At 45.6% G+C, this 12,898-nt stretch overlaps 1 protein-coding gene across 1 annotated transcript in view; it reads left to right on the top strand.

The window, feature by feature from the left end:
* The window catches only part of kdm6ba (lysine (K)-specific demethylase 6B, a), a 94,752-nt gene that overhangs the window by 28,466 nt on the left and 53,388 nt on the right, over positions 1 to 12,898 (top strand). The window contains exon 3 of the mRNA XM_070993619.1: positions 5,656 to 5,722. The gene's annotated coding sequence lies outside the window, so the exon portion shown is untranslated. The remainder of the gene's footprint in view (positions 1 to 5,655; positions 5,723 to 12,898) is intronic.

The following is a 12,898-nucleotide window of genomic DNA, read 5'->3' as shown; positions in this document are numbered from 1 at the left end:
AACCAGGGCAAGTGGAGGGAGGTGAAATGTACAAATGCACACTGGAAGAAATAAGTGGAAGCAGTTAGAGACACACACATTCTCTCTCTCACACACACACACACACACACACACACACACACACACACACACACACACACACACACACACATACACACATTCAGAACCACCCTGCAGCACACGCTCCAGCATATTGAACACAGTTGTGGGATTTTCCTTCTCGGTGTGATTTAGTGCTTTTGCGTCATTCGGTCGTCGCCACCCACTGAATTTCACTGAATTCCGTCCTCTAATTAGTACAACAAAAAGCATCATTCACAGCGCAGCATCCACTCTGTATTCATACGGTCACGTGACGTGCCAGGATACACTGACTGAGTGACAAAACTGACGACATGGCACATCTGGCTGCGAAGAGCAGGATTTTTGCAGTACATCTCCTGTCACGCTGTGTAAAGTTGCATGCTTGCTCCTGTCCTGAAGCATCTCATTGTGTACCTGTAATTTGTCTAATGGTAAGTCCGGTCATCGGCTGGTCATGTTTAGTTTGTTTGGCTTTGTCTGCATTATTTCACTGTCAGGACCTGGGCCAAGAGTTGAGACACTACCACTGCTTTCATTAAGACCACTATAACTCATAATAATGGCTGTCATGAACCCGAGTGAGCTGCAGACTTATTAGGACGCATAAATCACACAGTTGTAGGTTGCTCTTGTGTATTTATAACTCCTGTTCATATCCCATAATTAAATTTCGTCCATCCCAACAGTGACATTTACTTTTTTAGTAATGCTACATCCAGTTTTGGCATGTATGTAGCGCTTTGCTGTCATGTGGATTACATAAAAATGAAGACTTTTACAATGGCTTTCTCCACAAGGTGTCTTGTAATTACTCCTGACGGCTGTAAGAAGTGCTGAAGTTGTTTATATTTTTCAGCTGCACCTGAGTTTTTATACAGCTCTGCTTTAAGCGGGTATTTTCCTGCCGCTTTATTTTTCTTTGGGGAGCTTACACATGGTCCTCATAAGGTGATGTTTTTTCTAATTTAAAGAGAAAGTTACCACATGCAGCACATCGCAAGTGGACAACTTTGATGTGGGCTCACAGGTTTAAGGTCGCTCTGATTTAAGTAAGCAATAAATTCCTTCATGCCCTGTCTGTGTCCCTCTCAGACGCACACACACATAATGACTTGTCCCTTTTGAGGTCAGGGTTGCAGACATCAAAGCGAAGCAGACAGCCGAGTTGGTAGCCAATTTCAGACATGAGCTTCTCTCCTTAAATGTGCTGGCGATTTTCTGCGGCCACGTCATGTTTGAGTCATTTTTTATGCAAAAGTCACGCAGGCAAACCTACCAGGACCTGATAGCATTTCTGGAACACTGCTACAGGGCTCGAAAAGGCTACAGCACAAACAGGGATTTACACACACATCAAAGAGAGAGGTTGCATGCACATCATGTTCCTCCAAGACAACACTTTGATGACTTAATCATCAATTCTTACACACAGGGAAATTTCTGAAATAAACAATGAAATAGCACAAATGAGCCAGTCTTAAGTTGTAGAGGTGTTTTCTTGCTTCTTTTCTATTCACACTGGGAATATTGGGAATATAATAGTCACACCTCCTCAGTCATGTTTCCTACACAGCCTCCATACCCAGACAAACACTGAGGCAATACATATGGCAAGTGTGAGAGCGACACATTGTCCAACACAGTAATTATAAATGAGGACTTCAGGAAGAAAAAGGTGCAGAGTGAAGTCAGAGAGGACAGCAAATCCGAGTCAGAAAGAGATCATAATGATGGGCGACTAAAGAGACAGAGCCGACTGGAGGAGACACAGAGAGAAGAGGTGACAGAGAGATGAGAGCATATGGATGGGGGAGGGAGGGGGGGAGGGAGGCAGGAGGAAGCGGGAAAACTAATTAAAGAAAGTAGACTTTTAGTTGGGTGTTGATTCCACGAGGAGTAATGGTCCCAGGTGTGTGAGATGAGGGGAAACAGAGGAGATGAGGGAAGGGGAAGGAAACTAGGTCCCCATACACCATATGTTCTCCATCTTCCCCTCTTTCTTCTCACTCGCTTTCATTCCCTTTCATTTCAGGCTTTGCACTGGCTCAGTGAGAAAAGCTTATGGTGGATCGCTTTTCTTCTCGTTGCACAGCTTCCTCGCGGTTCTGTCAGCTATCGCTGCGTACCGCAGGTTAAGTGAGGTGACAGCGGGATCGCGTGTGAGGTGGCGTGGAGACGGAGTGATTGTGCAGCTGTTTGCATATGCCTTTGTGTACATTTCAGAAAGGACCGATAGCTTCCTTTCACGATCTGACGCCTGTTTATTAGGGATTTCTGTTTGCTGTTCTCACTGTAGATTTCACTGTTTGTCTGACACATTCCGTTTTTTTTAATGTTTAACTTCTCCTTTGTTTACATCACTTATTGTTTGGAAGTGAATTTCTCTGCCTGCTTTGTGTAAAGGTGCAGCGCTGCCAAAGTACGGTAGGTTTGGTCGCTGCGAGTTTTGCTGAAGTGCCCCTTTGCAGGCTGCGCTTTGTCCGACAGACTTGTGAGTACAGTACAAGTCCACGTATACTCGCGTTTCATTCCTTGACCGCAGGAACAGACCGCGAGTTTAAAATGACATGTCATCTAAATATAGCAGCTAAACTCATGCGCCCTCCTCCTCAATGCAGCCCCACTCCGGATAATCACCCTCCTCATCACGGATCTCTCCACCCCGTCATGAAATGCAAGCTGCTCCCACTGTACATTCCACCCAGAGGAATGAGCCAACTCCCCTGTAAATTAGAGAGCGGGGGGCTAGTCATTGTTTTCTGCCAAACAAAGGCAGTTAGCAAACAGGAGCCGAGCAGCCTCCAACTAGTGGTTAGTCGGGTTTACCGGCCGGGGGCCTGGAGGGAAGCTGCTGCCGCCGCTGCTGCTGTGTCACCAGGTCGGAGTGCCTCAAGGCTCAGTCCCCGGGCCCATCTTTGGTCCCTTTTTTTTCTCTCTGTTGTGACTGTGTGTTTGTGTCTGTATGTGTGCCCATGTGTGGACCCTCAGGCTGTTGTCAGGCAGATCACGGAGCTGTTGTGAGTTAGCCCGGCTGTCTGTGTCTACCTACATGCCTCTGTTCCCCAAAGAAGGACAAAGAAAGGAGGAGAAGGAAAGGAGGGAGACTGGGGATGGGAGTAGGGGGGTTACAACAGAGGGATGGAGCGAGCGCATTCCTTGACACGCACAAAACATGTCCGCAGGGAACTGCAAGCCCAGCAAGATTCACAGACATCCAAGTTCTTATAACAAGACTCCCCTCTTCTCCCCCTCCCCATCTTTGTCCTCCACCTTCCCCTCCTCCCCCTCTCCTTGGCCCTGGAGTGGTTTAAGCGAAGGGATAATCTGTGGAGGAATTCCAAAAGGCAGGAATCCAGGGATTATCCAAAGAGGAAAATGGTAGATGATGGAATATTTAACGCTTTACCTGAAATGATTGCTCGGGTTTCAGGCTTTGGGGTTTGAATTTGTGACAGCGTGACCAATTTCAGTTCATAAATAAGGTGATGAAAATTTAACTAAACAATTCAGCATCAGCCTAAACACGATGTGCTGGCTGCTGGCTCGAGATGTTGACAGCATGCGGTGCAGGGATGTTCCTCATGACGAATTCCCCTGACGTTGAGATGGAAGTTAAAACTTGGACGACTCAGGAAACAGTCAAAGCTTGAGCATAATGTCATCTATAAGGGGCTCTATAACATTTTAGGTGCAACAGTTAGCCGTGGTTGTTAAAATTAGTAACAATGCCCATTTTTTAGAAAGCAGGACTAGGAAGACAAATTATGTCAATATGTAATTAGATGTGTACTTTGATAAAATAATAAGTTAAACCAAGTCATATTTCTGGTGCCCAGTAATAGTAGCAACATTTAAGCAGTGTTAACACTTCTTAAATGATGTTTACTGTTCTTACCGTTAGAAGTAACACGATAGTCGTGTTCACTCGTCAGAATGAAGTTACATCAGCATCAGTCAGAGTTAGTAATCTGGTGTTCTGTTTCACCAGTAAGAAGTGCTCATCTAATTGTCAGCCAATCAGACATTATGCTGTGACCATGAGAGCCAGTCGCATCTCATCTGGGTCAGTCCAAGATGATGGAGGATTATGGTCTGTTTATTGGTATCAAGTTACAGCTGGCTGATGAGTTGATGGGACATTGTGATGAGGCATTTTTCACATATCTGACAGTGATCAACAGTAGACAGATTGAGGAAATAACCAGCAAATGAATCGAAGCCCAAACCAAATGAAGACTAAAAAAAGCACTAACTCTAGATATTCTGGTTTAAGTCATGGATTCGAACCTTCTGTGTCATTTATTTCTTGCTTCTGCGAGTCTGTTGTATCCGTCTGCTCCTGCAGCATCCCGTCAATCTCTGTGGACTTTCTATGACCCCAACGCATAGAGCACAAAAAAACCTGGTGCTATTCTGTAAACTACAATAAATATAGGCTGGCAGCAGCACGGTGTTTAAAATGCTCTTACACTATGTAATTGTAAACACGCTGCATCTTTGGGGCTTAGCTCCTCCTGTCCTACTTAACTGGTCGATAAACAGGCTTTAGCTTTAATTATGGTGATGTCTAATATTGCGCCTTCTTACATCATGCTGGTATCTTGTTTATGTGTTTTGTCTGGCCGTGTGTTATTTGTGCATGTCCGTCACAATTTCTCCACGCTTGCATGTGTGCCAGCGTGTGTGTGTGTGTTTTGGATGTCTAAGGATGTAATGATGGTGGGTGTATGTCTTGTCTGGTAGCTGTTATCATTACTGCTCTGTGTGGTTGGTCAGTACATCGGGTTCTGTTCGCCTCAGTATCTGTGAGTGTTTTCATGTGTGTGCGGAGAATTACATCAGACGTGTATTTTTAACAGACTCGCTTAATTTCTGCTATGATGGCGAGGAAGGAAGAAACTTTAAAACATGACCTGGTCCGTGAACATTTCCGCCTCAGCCACGGCCAGTTTTCATCTGGTTGTTTAACAATGGAGACAACAACTGCTATGATCCCACGCTCCTCAACAATGTCATCAAACTACATCTTTTGTTTTCATTGTTTTGATTGAGAGAACCCGAGCAGCAGAAATTACACACTGTGCGTCTGAATGACGATGCTTGAGCTGTTGTGCTTGCGGTGATTTTTGAGGTGTGCGGCAGAAAAGTACGTTGAAGTAAACACTGCAGCGTCCTGTGATACACTCGATACTCGGGATGTCATGTCTCAGTTAATTCTGCTATTCTCTGTGATTAACCAATTATCGTGGTCTGCACAGTGAGGTCCATAAAGAAACAGTTTTCTGAGTGTGGTGCGGAAAAAAATGATTGGCCGACACAGAGCCCGAACTTTGACCCCATCCAATAACTTTTCAATGAACTGGAACGCTGACTGCGAGCCAGGCCAAACATCAGTGCTGGACCTCACTGATGCTTTTGTGGTCGAATGGGAGCAAAGCCTTCCCAGAAGTGCTACAATAGATGTGCCTGTTTTTTTTAGCACTACTACAGTTTGTGTTTGCCAGTGCCGCTGATACATGTTGTGTGTGTATGTGTGTAAGCTCTCATGTTTGTGGTGTGCTTGCTTTTCAGGTACAGCCAATATCTGGCCCACCCAGTTACAGCCGGTACACACCCAGAGTGTGCTCAGCAGTGGCAGGTAGGAGGAACAAGCGTGTGTGTGTGCGTGTGTGTGTGTGTGTGTGTGTGTGTGTGTGTATTTCTACCCTAATAGATTATCGATGCACTGCTGGCTTGGTTGGCTTCAGCAGACAGTGGAAATGGGCCTGGACTCCCCTGAGGAAACAAGATATCTCCAACACACACGCACACACAGCTAACACACACATACAGTAACTCCAAACACAGGCACAATGTGACTTCATAGAGAGACAGCTCTTGTGCGTGGCACTTTAAAGCACATTTTTCACACTCACACACACACACACACACGCACGCACACACACACTTACATACAATTAGCCACACCACACACCTGCTGGGTCTTGAGAGGAAGCTGAGCTCCATTCTGCCTGTATCTGAAGATGAAAGGAGGAGAAGACGAGAGACAGGCGGGAGGGGAGAGGAGGAGGAGGGATTAGAGGAGAGGAGGAAGAGGAGGTGGAGGAGGAGAGAGAGATGGAGACTGGCAGAGAGGTGGAGGACAAAGAAAGAGCCCAGATAAAGAGGAAGAGGAGGAGCAGGGATGAAGAGTGTTAGCCAACTCTGCACGCTCCCACCTATCCTCTCTTCTCTCCCACTCTGCTTTGTGAACAGATGGGTGGAGGTATCAGATTGTGATGAAAGCCAAAGCAGGAAAAAAGGGACAGACAGACAGACACGTACATACAGTACACACACACACACACACACACACACACGCACACACACACACACACACACACACACACACTCTTTCACTCCACCACACAGATGCAGTACTTTGCATGCCTTGTTGCTCTCTGTCTCCTCACTCTGCCCCTCTATCATATTAACATATATGATCACACTGTGCGTGCGTGTGTGTTTTGTGTGTCGTGATCACGGACTCATCAGGTCAAACAGGTTCGACAAGGCACTGCACACACACAATGCAACAAATCTGCATTGAGAGCCAGTGATGTTGATGTTTTTATTCCTGGACGGGGAGACAGACACAGAGAGGGAGGGAGCGAGGGAGAGGCTCCAGGCACATGATGTATCAGACGAACGGTGGGAAGAAAGAGATAAGGCGCGATGAAGAAAGAGGAGGATGAGAGGGAGAGAAGAAAAGAAGGCATCAAACTTGTGAGCCCTGTGGGTCTTTGCTCACAGAGGGGTGGAGGGCAAATGGAGGCATGGTGGAGAATTCAAATGTCTCGGTGTCAGCGGGTTCACCGGCAATCTGTTCAGAATCCATCGCACATCACAACACACAGTTCTGCTTGAGCTTGGAACTGATGAAATTTGTGTCATGCGGCGTTGCATTTTTAAAGCTGCACCGGGCCGGCAACTTCAAATGACACAGAAAAGGTAGCGGCTCGCCATTTAAGGACTTCACCACCCTGACATATTGTCACAAAGCATCAGTGGACTGCACACAGTACGCACATTTAATCCAAACCACACAGCCTGATTGGTCTATGCCAGCAGATAACACAGAGCAGGTGGACAGAAGAAATATGTGATGAAATATATGAATATAGATCACAGGATGTACAGCTGTGGATGCTGCCTTTAGGATACAAATGTCGGTCACGGATCAGGGATGGAGATGGAGCACTGAAGAGACAGAAGCAGTTGGATGTTTTCACCGGGCGATATCAAGCCCAACATTCTGTGAGATGTGCGATGAGCCTGCTTTGCTTGGAAAAGCTCAACCAAGTTTTTAACGATTAAAGGCGTACAGTCAGACCCACCAAGGGTTCCAGGTGTGTTTGCGTACGTGGAGAGATTTCCTCTGGTCACCGAGTCTGTACGTCGTCAGCTTTCTGCCAGTCATGGTGGTCAAATGTACTGCCAGCATGAACTCTGTGCTCCCAGTCAAACAAGTTTAGCTGAACGTTTTTTTTCTGGCCAGACCACCCTCTGAAATCTAGCTATGTTTACATTCAGCTGTCAAGTGAATTTTATGCAAACTTTCAAAAAGTAAAATGCAAATGAGGTGTTTTCCGTCAGTCAGTCTGAAGTGAATGAAAATAGGCTTCCTGGATGTCAAAACCGGGCATCCGCTGGAAGAAGTCTTTCAACAACTAATCTCTATTGGATTGATAACTTGTGGTATTTCAGAGCCTCCAAACCATCTCTTAACTTTCCTGCAACAAAACCGAACCCTTTACGCCAGAAACCATCCCTACTGAAGCAACAGTTTGACATTTTGAGAAAGACACGTGTACACTTTCCTGCCAAGAGTTACATTTGGAGATCAATACTTCCCTCATATCTGTCCGGTTAGTATAAGCCTACAGCTGATTCCCTTTAGCTTAGCATAAATGGAACGCAACCAGCACAGACTTCAGGAAGTTACTGCTTCCTCCAATCAGCGTCTTAGCTTCAACAGATCAACCTGACTTGCGATAGTGAGGAATCAACTGCAGCGGGGAAAGGAGAGGTAAGATATTTGATGGAGGGGGGAAAGAGATGGGGGGCGGGGGTGCCGGGAGAGATGGCGCCTAAACCAGTGTTAATTGAACACAGCTGTACCTCGTTAAACATTAATTGGCAATTAATCAGATCACACCCATCACCCCAGTTGAATGTAACTTGAATATATCTTTTAAAAGAGAGAGAGAGAAGGGGGGGTTAAGTAAATTATTCACAGTAGGACAAGGAAAGCCTGTTCTAGCTCAGCCTCTGTCTCCCTCTCTCACTCCACTTTTCTCTCCTCCATCTCCTCCCTCTTTCTCTCCCCCCCTCTGCTCCATTCAGCCCATTAATCTAGTTTTCTGCCTTTATCTCCGCTTCCTGTCCCTCACCCGTCTGTCGCTCACCCAGAGATGGAGAGAGAGGGAGTGGAAGAGAGATGTCACAACAAGGAGGAAGTGTCAGAGGGGAAAGGAGGGCTGGAGGAGGAGGAGCAGGAAGGGGAGGCCCTGATGGAGCGTCTTAGTAGCGGAGTTGTTACTGTGCACACTACATAATGTCACCAGTTCGATTCCAGCTGGGGGACCCTTGTTGTAGGGCTGGACGGTATACCGGTTCACACAGAATACCGGTGTATATTTTTGTTATGATATGAATTTTTAATACACTGCCACCCCGGTGAGTGTGATTACACAATGTTCGGAACTTTGTGCCGCGCGACACTGTTTCAGATGGGACCGTTTTCAATGTTGCGCTTCTAACCTGGCATGGTGCAGGGCGTGGTGAGGGTAAACTGTAGTGCTCTGGTGTTACGTTACGGTGAAGATGGATGGGACAGACACTGAAAGTTCCGAAATCGAAGCTGCAGAACTAGCAGAACATGATGACACAGAAGAACTTGTGCCAAAAAGAGGAGCCGTGCCTGTTGTTTTGTCAGGCTAACACGAGCAATTTGCTCCACTACCTTAGCTGCAAGCATGTCTTGTAACAAAAAGACGAAAGACAAACCACACAAGCCTGGAATCACATGAAAGCAGAGGGTCTGATGATCACGAAGATGTCTGCCTCCTCACTGTGCGAGGAAAACTCTGCGAGCGAGCAGCCAAAGAGTAGCAGGAAAAAACTTTGCTAAATCATACAGTATGTTTTACTTTTGCTGTTTTGTGGTCAAAAGTTATATTCCAGCTTGAAAAAACGCTGCTAATGTCTCCTCCTATGACTCTGCGTTAGTTTGAGATCGATCATGAAGGTCCTGGTTGTTTACATAAAGAGGAGGGGGTTTCTGGAGTGGAGGGAGCGCTCTTCACACGATGATCTCTTACTTCCTTCTGGATCGTCATTGGTGTTACTATGATGAATTTGGCCCCTCGAATCTCTTGACTCTGACTGGTCAATAGAGGTGTCAATCATCAAAATAGACCAATGAGTCGCTGAGCGCTCCGTCTCATGAATGAGCAGAGCACTCAGAGGACTCTGCTGGGCTGCCTGATGTGTTATTTTCCTGTTTTATTTGCATTTTGTCCTTTTATGAGAGATAAGAACATTAGCAAGCAGAAAAAAAGGCTTTTCAACAGAGGAGCTTCTCCATATGCTTGGACGAGATAACGGTACTCTGCCCAAATGAGCGCCTGGATGTACCTGTGTTAAAACATCTGTCCTCCAGATGAAAGAAAAAGAATACCGTCATATACCATGAAGCCATTGGAATTTTGAAAAATACTGTGATATACATTTTTGGTCATACCGCCCAGCACTACTTTGTTGCATCTCATACCCTTGCTCTCCCCACGCTCTGCCTCTTAGCTATCAAACTAACCAATAAGGCAAAACGAATCTATAAAATAACAGAGGCCCTGCATGAAGGGAGTCATGGCGAACAGTAATGGCCACACTTGCATCGACGCTGGTTTTCAGGTTCTGTTTGTAAGGATCTTCATCCAACCTAATCACAACAAGTTCATTCATTCTGCCTTTATTCAAAACCTTGAAAAATCATTGAGGGCACGGTCTGATTTCCAGTGACGTTACTATACCCAAACCCACAACATGATTGTTCTCATTTACATATTTTTCTGTTTCTGTCATCAGAAATTAATTGCAGGCCATAAACGTTAGCCCCAACCATGTCTCAGCTTGACATCATCCTTTTCCAAAAGCTCTCTTTTGCCCATCTATCACCAAAGGTCCGGTTTTGCTCTACATTGGCGTCTGACCACGTCTGAAGAGCCGCTCTTGAAGGCGGGATGGAAAGGCTGTTGTCATACAGATGGGTGAGACGTAATGATTGTTCAGATGAGGGTAACGGCACATGCTTTTGGTTTGACGTCCTTTGAAGCTGTTCGCAGAGTTGCACTCAGCTGTACATTTGAAACACGACAGAAATAGTTGTGTAAAGAATGAAAGAAGAGAGCTCGACCTCCCGAACAACCGCTGCGTGAAACGTGCATGCTGGTCGGATTTAGAAAGTGTTTAAAAAAAAGAAAAAAAAAAAGACGCATCCCCCGCTAGCCGATTCCAATGTCAAAAAGGTGTGCAGAGAGAGCCAAAACTGAGAGAAAGTGTCTTTTCACATTTAGCCAGCTAGTGTGGATGTACTTTGAGAGCAGCCAGTACGCGCTGCTGAAGTTTATATCCAGCATATGTGGCCACAGGCACTTTGTGTTCCCAGCGTTTGAAGACGTACAGTGTGTGCGCGCCGTAAAACCAGTCTGTCCTGTAGATATAGTGTGCCAGCCTGTTCTGCCCAGCGCTGCTGGCTCTTATATAACAGCACTGATTACAGCAACAAGGATAACCTGCAGTGCACTCGCTGACACACATTCTTTCTCTCCCGCCTTCCCCCGATCTGTCGCTCTCTCTTCATCCCTGCCGACACTTGTTTCCTCTCCCCCAAATCTCAGCTATTTCCATCTCGCTCAATTAAACGCTCTCTTAAACGCTTTGTTTCCTTCTGTCTCTTTTCATTATCCGTCGCTCCTTCCTCTCCCTTTGCTCTTTTTATTGCTGTCACTTTGGCCGCATCCCAGAATTCCCAGCCTTTCTCTGCTTGTATCTCCTGTTCACTCTTTTTCACTGTCCTCTCTATCAGTCATCATCTATCTGCCCTCACCATCTAAGTCTTTCGTTCTCTCCCTCGCTCTCCGTCTGGGCTCCAGCTCAAATATTACAAATGCTATTGCATACTGGCTAGGGGCCAAATCAGCAAGGCGATAAATCAATACAGAGAGAGAATTATGTAACGTGCCACCATATTGACTGGCCCGCTCTCCTCCTCCACCCTCCTGGGTGGTTTCCTCCTCCACTCCTCGCTCTCTGTCATCGACTCACCTTGTTTTGCTCCCCTTTGTTTGCCTTTTGCCCTCATTTAACAAGGGAAATTGTCAAAGTTATTTACAGCCTTGGCCTCGGGGTTACTTTTAGGGTGAAGGCATGTTCTGTGCGCTGGCGTATGGGTTCATACTGCTGCTGTCAGCAGACAGTTATCTCTTGTTGGAGGGCATGGGATCTGATAATTGTCAGATAATGAGAAAACAGTGATAAAATGCAAGATGTTCGACATGACAGGGGTTTGACTCATCAACAAGGACAAATTTAAAGCCATTGTTTTATGAAGCATTTGGGATCTTTGTGTGTTTTTTGTGTGTTTACTGGTTCATCTGCTCTTACATTGCAGTGCTTAATTACAGTACACCCAGTGCCCCAGGCAGTACAATAGAAATGAAACATGGAAAAACTTAAAGTATTAACTGGTGTACATGCTCTCAGTGCTGTTGGTCCATGTGCGGTACTCAGTCATCTGCAGCATTAGGCTGTGAGTGTAAGCTGTTTTCCAGTGGTGGCTCGCTGAAGAAACGCTTCTGCAGGTGTGAATCTTGCCTTGATCTCTCTGTGAATTTTGCTTCTCCTCGTGTTCGTCAGGGACGTAGTCCTTGACTGAAGTGCTGGCTTCATACTGGAACTGGTCCCAGTGGTTTGAGAGCGCGCTGCCTGCTCGCTGCTCCGTGGGGGTGGTAGGGAAGAGTTATTCAGGGTTAAATGCTGAGGACAAATGCTGCGTTTGTGTGAAAACTTGTTTTTTTCTGCGTGTGTGTATATATATAAGCAATACTTGCTGATTTTCCAACTTTATAAGCTAAAGTCTGAGCAGTGCTTCTGCCCCTTCTGTTGTCATGCACCAGTGTTGTGTCTGCAACACTTTAATGATGTCATCGAATGTATAATGTTAACTTTCTCTCTTGGTTCATTGTTTAACTTCCTGTCTGGGTGCTGGCCAAACTCAATTCAATTCAATATTCCTTTATTTGTCCCGCGAGGGGAAATTCCATTTCACAGCAGTACCAATAAAGCGGACAGAATAGTATAACAAGTGCATGCAAGTTAAACACAACAAGTATATACAAAAGGGTGGGATAAAAAGAAAATGTCATCCTTAAAAAGAATTGTAAATAGTATTTACAGACTGTTATGTACCGGTAAACTCCAGTGATATCCTCAACCACTGAGTATTTGTTTGATGCACCAGACTGCAAATGTGCATGCACAGTGAGATTTCAGCAGGTTGACTCTTCTGTCAGCCTCTACTGTGAATTTCAGCCTCAGTTAAATGTGTAGGTTCGTCTATGCTGATGAATAAAACTGTGAACTGCTGCAGAGCATGAAGGGTTTTGATGACATAGTTTATTTGTGTGTGTGTGTACATGCTGTTCTGCAGGATGTTGATTGAACAGTGTAGACTGGTGAATGGACAAAGAAGCAATGAGCGTTAGCTGAAGAG

This window comes from Chaetodon trifascialis, chromosome 23, assembly GCF_039877785.1.
Source record: "Chaetodon trifascialis isolate fChaTrf1 chromosome 23, fChaTrf1.hap1, whole genome shotgun sequence".
NCBI lineage: Eukaryota > Metazoa > Chordata > Actinopteri > Chaetodontiformes > Chaetodontidae > Chaetodon > Chaetodon trifascialis.
The sequence above is the reverse complement of the archived record's forward strand: the minus strand, read 5'-3'. Positions and strand labels throughout refer to the sequence as shown.